Raw genomic sequence first — 6312 nt, 5'->3', positions numbered from 1 at the left:
TTTAACTTATATTGTTTTTAACTTTGCCCTGTAAACCGCCCTGAGTCCTTTGGGAATAGGGCGGTATATAAAACCAATTAAATAAATAAAATAAAATAAATATTATTCTATCTTAACTTTTAACTTGTGATCTCTCTATATAAAAACCAGAGTGATAGAATAATGTATGCCTAACCTATAACAGAGTATTTAACTTTGGTTGGAGGCAGTGAAGAGAATAACCAAAGTTCATTTCATGGATGGTTCTTGATTAAAATCAAGGAATGAACAGGGGGGGGGGGGAGTGAGGCAATAAAGAAATCTATTTTTTCACAAAGGGATTAAGATGTCCGATATATACTATATGAGTATCCACAATAACTTTTTTTATTGAAAAGTTTTACAATACAATTTTAAATACAAAAAAACCCCTCCTCTGCCTCCCCCCTCCCCAACCCCCCTACCCTCCTCTGCCCCCTCCCCGACTTCCCAGAGCTGAATACAGGGTATAATAATACAAACAAGCATAATCTAAAATATGCTAACAACAATAATAAAACATTAAATTCTATCACACTTTAACTCTCCATAATCAAAATATTAATAAAATAACTATTAACTAATTATACGTCATAAAAAATCTGCTACTTATTCAAATGCTAAATGATACTTTTTAGTCCCATATTTATTCTGAATATATTCAATCCATCTTCTCCATTCCACAATGTATCTCTGTTGCGATTGATCTTTCAAATATGCTGAAAACTTCGCCATTTCCGCCAAGTTAGAAACTTTCAAATTTCACTCTTCTATAGTCAGCAGTTCTTCCTTCTTCCAATATTGTGCTCCTAAAAGTCTCGCTGCCGTAATTAAATGCAACATCAACTTTGTATCTAAAACAGTAGTATCTGTAATAATACCCAATAAAAACAATTGCGGAGAGAACTTTATCCTTTTCTTAAATATCTTTTGCATATTCCACCAAATTTTAATCCAAAAAGCTTTAACCTTTTTACAAGTCCACCATATATGAAAATACGTTGCATCCTCACAACCACACCTCCAACATTTGGCCTGGCAGTTCGGATACATACTTGCTAATTTTTTAGGATCTAAATGCCACCTATAAAACATTTTATAAAAATTCTCTCTTAAGTTTTGGGCCTGTGTAAATTTTACATTTCTAACCCAAATCTTTTCCCAAGTGTCCATTGTTATAACTTCTTGAAAGTTCTGGGCTCACTTTATCATACAATCTTTAACAAGTTCCATTTCTGAATCAATTTCTATCAATGCATTATATATCCTTTTTATATGTGCTTGACCTTGATCTCTAATTTGTTTTACCAAATTTTCATCAATCATCGAGAAACCAACTTTCTGATCCTCTTTCCATCTTGCCTGTAATTTTTTATTTATTTTATTTATTTTAATTCCATTTATATCCCGCCCTTCTCCGAAGACTCAGGGCGGCTTACAAGCTTAGCAGTAGCCTTCATTCTATGTATATGCCTGCTTATTAGGGCTTACACACACACACCCCAAGCGGCATTATTACAAAGTCAGCTTATTGCCCCCAACAATCTGGGTCCTCATTTTACCTACCTCGGAAGGATGGAAGGCTGAGTCAACCTTGAGCCTGGTGGGATGCGAACCTGCACTAATTGCAGGCAGCTGGTGTTACTTAAGGAGGCATTAGCCCACTGCTCCACCAAGGCTCTCTTGGTTTGTACAAGTTTGTACAAACTTGTACAAACAAGTTTGTACAAACTTTTCTTCTTTTCTTCTTTTCTTCTGGTATAGGGTTTCCTGCCATAGCAGGGGGTTGGACTAGATGACCTCCAAGGTCCCTTCCAACTTATTATTATTATTATTATTATTATTATTATTATTATTATTATTATTATTATTATTATTATTATTATTATTATTATGCACCCACAACATCTGAAGACAAGCTATTCCGCTGGTTGATTGCTGTCACTGTTAAGAAATTTCTCCTTAGTTCTAGATTACTTCTCTCCTTGATTAGTTTCTATCCTTGCTTCTTGTCTTGTATTTTGGTGCTCTGGAAAATAGTTTGAACCCCCCCCCCCTCATCTTTGTAGGAGTTCTCAGTTATTGGAAAAGTTTTATCATGTTACTCCTAGTCCTTCTTTCCATTAGACTAGACATACCCAATTCCTGCAAGCATTCTTTATATGTTTTAGCCTCCAGCGCCCTAACAATTTTTGTTGCTTTTTTCTGCACTCTTTGAAGAGTTTCAACACCTTTTTAAAATCGTGGTAACCAGAATTGGGTGCAGTATTCCATTACTAGTACTCGTACTAGTATTAGTAATATGGTGGTGATATTGATGGTGGTAAAAATAGCAGCATTAATTGTATTTCCATATTAACTTGATAATAGGTAGGTCAGTTTTTGAAAGATGATAGATGGTTTAAAAAGGAATAGAAAGAAAGAAGGAAGGAAGGAAGGAAGGAAGGAAGGAAGGAAGGAAGGAAGGAAGGAAACAATTCATACTATGTTTGTAATAAATAAGAAGTGTTTACTATGCCCGTGTACAATTTACACAGGACAATGATATAGATAATGGTTAGATGAATACTTTAGATAGAGTTTACCTTCCCCATTCTTTCAGGAGGATATGCCAGCATAATAGTCTACTTCAAAGTAAACAATTATCAATAGCATCATCATGATGATCATCATCAACCACCTCAACTTCAGAATATCTATAAAATTATCATATACCATTAATGAAAAATTGTTGCAAACATATAACTGAAAAAATAGTTGAAAATGAGCAGGTTAAAATATTTTGGGATTCTGAATACAAACTGATAGCTGTTATTACACATTTTTGAGTATATAATAATGTAGAACTTCTGTCTTTTAAAGCAGGGATAAGCAATGTTAATGTTTAACAGTCACAATAATACCAAGAACAGCACACCACAGGATACTCAATAGAGTGATGGCGCAAATTTCAGAAGATTCATCATATAAGTCTGGACTAAAATTTTCCATGCCCACCCATGCATGTATTTTGGTGGCTTGTGGGAAGATAGAGATATATATCTATGTTAAATGCTTGTTAACTATTTAGATTACCTTGCTAGGCCCCAAATATGGGACAAATCTTTATTTCCTGTTTCAGCCTAACCGAAGGCCATCGACAGGCAGTAGTCACAACAGTGACAGCTCATATTTGTGTAAATTTTATATATATATATATATATATATATATATATATATATATATATATATATATATATATATATATATATATATATATATATATATATATTGGATTGCTAACGAAGAATTAAAGGATTAGTCTTCATATACATTCGTTATATGGATATAGGTATTGTAATTTCACGGAGAGAGTAAAAGGGCTGCTATAGGTGAAACATTACATTCTCTCCTCCCTCTCCCAAGCTTATAAGACAGGGGTGTCAAACTCAATTTCATTGATGGCCGCATCAGCATTGCAGTTGCCCTCAGGGGGCCAGGTGGGTATGGCCAGGTTGGGCGTGGCCTACTGGGTGGGTGTGGCTAGAGTGCATATGGCCTACTGGGTGGCATGGCCAGCTCTACATCATTTGCATCAAGGGTGCCTATGGGGGCCTGGGCAGGAGTGGGACAGATCTGAGGGTATCTGGCAGAAGGAGGGTCTCTGGGCCAGGGTCAAGGCAATGGAGGCCGTTCCCTCACTGTTTCCAGGATGGCTTCGCAGGCCACATGAAACCACTTCACAGGCCGGAACCGCAAAGTGTTTGACATGTTTGTTATAAGTGTTTGACATGTCTGTTATAAGACAAAAGAGTATATTTCAGCAGTTTTCTGTAATTCTAATCTGTTAAATACATTGCATACAAACAAGAAGCTTTATCACAAAAAAACAAACAGAATGCATATATAATAATAATAATAATAATAATAATAATAATAATAATAATAATAATAATAATTTATTTTTATTTTAATTCCATTTATATACCGCCCTTCTCCCGAAGGACTCAGGGCGGTGAACAGGGCAAGTATATAAAAATACAAAAATAGAAAAGTTAAAAAAGAATTAAATACAATGCCCAAACTAAAACAGTAAATACATATATTAAAAAACAACAATAAAATCCCAAACCCATCCCCCCCATCAGGCCAGGCCAGCTTGTTCGAATAAGTGCATCTTCAGATCGCGTCGGAAGGAGCAAAGGTCGGGCGCCATCCGCCATATGGAATTGAATTTGTTTCTTGTTTTTCGTTCATGCAGGACATCTACTTTATTTGCCAGAAAATATACTGTACATGATATAAATAATAAAGAATGGATTCATGTCTCCTTTAGAAGAAAAGATACATGAAGTTAGCTTTCATTTGTATCTTGCATCACAATCATTTAATTGTAGATGCTGGTATGTGATAATAATAATCCTTAACTACTTTAAGACTCAAAAGTTGGACCATAAAAAAGGCTGAGCGCCAAAGAATTGAGGCCTTTGAACTATGGTGCTGGAGAAGACTCCTATGAGTCCCTTGGACTGCAAGATGATCAAACCGGTCAGTCCTAGTAGAGATCAACCCTGACTGCTCTTTAGAAGGCCAGATCCTGAAGCTAAAACTCAAATACTTTGGCCACCTAGTGAGAAGGAAGGACTCACTGGAGAAGAGCCTAATGCTGGGAAATATTGAGGGCAAGAGAAGAAGGGGACAACAGAGAATGAGGTGGCTGGATGGAGTCACTGAAGCAGTAGGCGTGAGCTTAAATGGACTCCAGAAGATGGTAGAGGACAGGAAAGCCTGGAGGAACGTTGTCCATGGTATCACGATGAGTCAGACACGACTTCGCAACTAACAACAACAACTTTAAGACTTATCAAGGATAAGATGCCTGGAATTACATACAAATATTTTAAACATAGAAAAAAACCCACAAGGCTACATATTACCATTGTAATTTTATAAATTTCAGACTAAAAAGCCATGAAAAATGCTTAATCAGTTCCATTAAATTGCCAACCGATATGCCTAAGAAGAAGACAATTCAATAATTGTTTAACTCAACTATTGAAAATGAAAAGTTCCAAAAAAGGGTCTAGTAATTTAAAATATTTATTAAAGTACACAAATATGAGAAATTCTGGGCAAAATTGAAAAATATAATGTGGATCAACTTTTAGAATGCAACTTTGTTCCACATTGTATAGAATAGTGCATTCAGGGCTAGTGGAACCACAAAGAAAAACATGGAAATTGCTATAAAAGCCAGTATAAAATTTATATTTAAAGAAATCCATACATAGACCAGAACAATATTAATCTGTATATTTCCTCTACTTCTGTAATAAAATATAATTAAAAATGAATATACATTTCTCCTTTAAAGAAACAAAAGTAGGAAATGTTACAACACATACAGCTGCTAGATGCTACTTTGAGATAATAAACTGGGGGAGGAACAAAACTCTTTTATTCAATGTTAACATAAATGAGTGTCCTATCCATTACCTTTATGTGTCATCAATAGTAACCCATCCACTTTTTCTTACCATTTTGTCTCACAGATATTATAAAGTCTATTTTAAAGTGGCAGCATTTGGGTAGAAGTAATTTTCTTTATTAGTAATTCTTTGTCGCTATCCCTTAGATCAATGGTTCTCAACATGTGGTCCGGGAATCCCTGGGGGATCCTCAAAGGCTTGAAGAAATGTTATGATTTAAATCTTGAGTTAAATCTTGATGGCTCATGGCCATAGTCTGTGGCCACAAAAGACATTTGAAGGGGTGTTTGGCGAAGGAAGGTTGAGAATCAGTGTCTTAGATCAGCTGAGATCTAAGTCTATTTGGGACCCCTTTTTCAGGCTTTGAGTCTCTTTGATTTGTAGAATGTGGTTCCTTCGCCTTCAGATGACTTCATGCTCCTACAAACCATTTGTGATTAGTCAAAAGAACACATTGTTCTTTTTGGATTTGCAAGATTTGGATTCAATCTTAAACCTGTAATCTTTTGGCCATCTGTTCTGAAACTCAACCTGAATCACTCCAGGTGACTTCAAATCTCTCAAACCAAATCCCTTTAGCAGCTTAAAACTACCCATTCCTTTTCAGAATCATTAGCCAATGTGCTTCTACTGAAAACTAAAAAGAACAGAGTACCTGTGATGACTATTACAAAGCAATGTGTAACAGCAGGCTGTCACACTTTTTTGTTGTTGTTGATTTATAGCTATTCCACACCTTTTTTCTCCATTGCACATATAAAAAGTAAATTGAAGAGCAAAAGTAAGATGTATATTTTCATACTTTTACCAATAAAATGTTTATTAT

Source organism: Vipera ursinii (assembly GCF_947247035.1).
Source record: "Vipera ursinii genome assembly, chromosome: Z".
In the NCBI taxonomy this organism is placed as follows: domain Eukaryota; kingdom Metazoa; phylum Chordata; class Lepidosauria; order Squamata; family Viperidae; genus Vipera; species Vipera ursinii.
Note: the sequence above shows the minus strand (reverse complement) of the source record.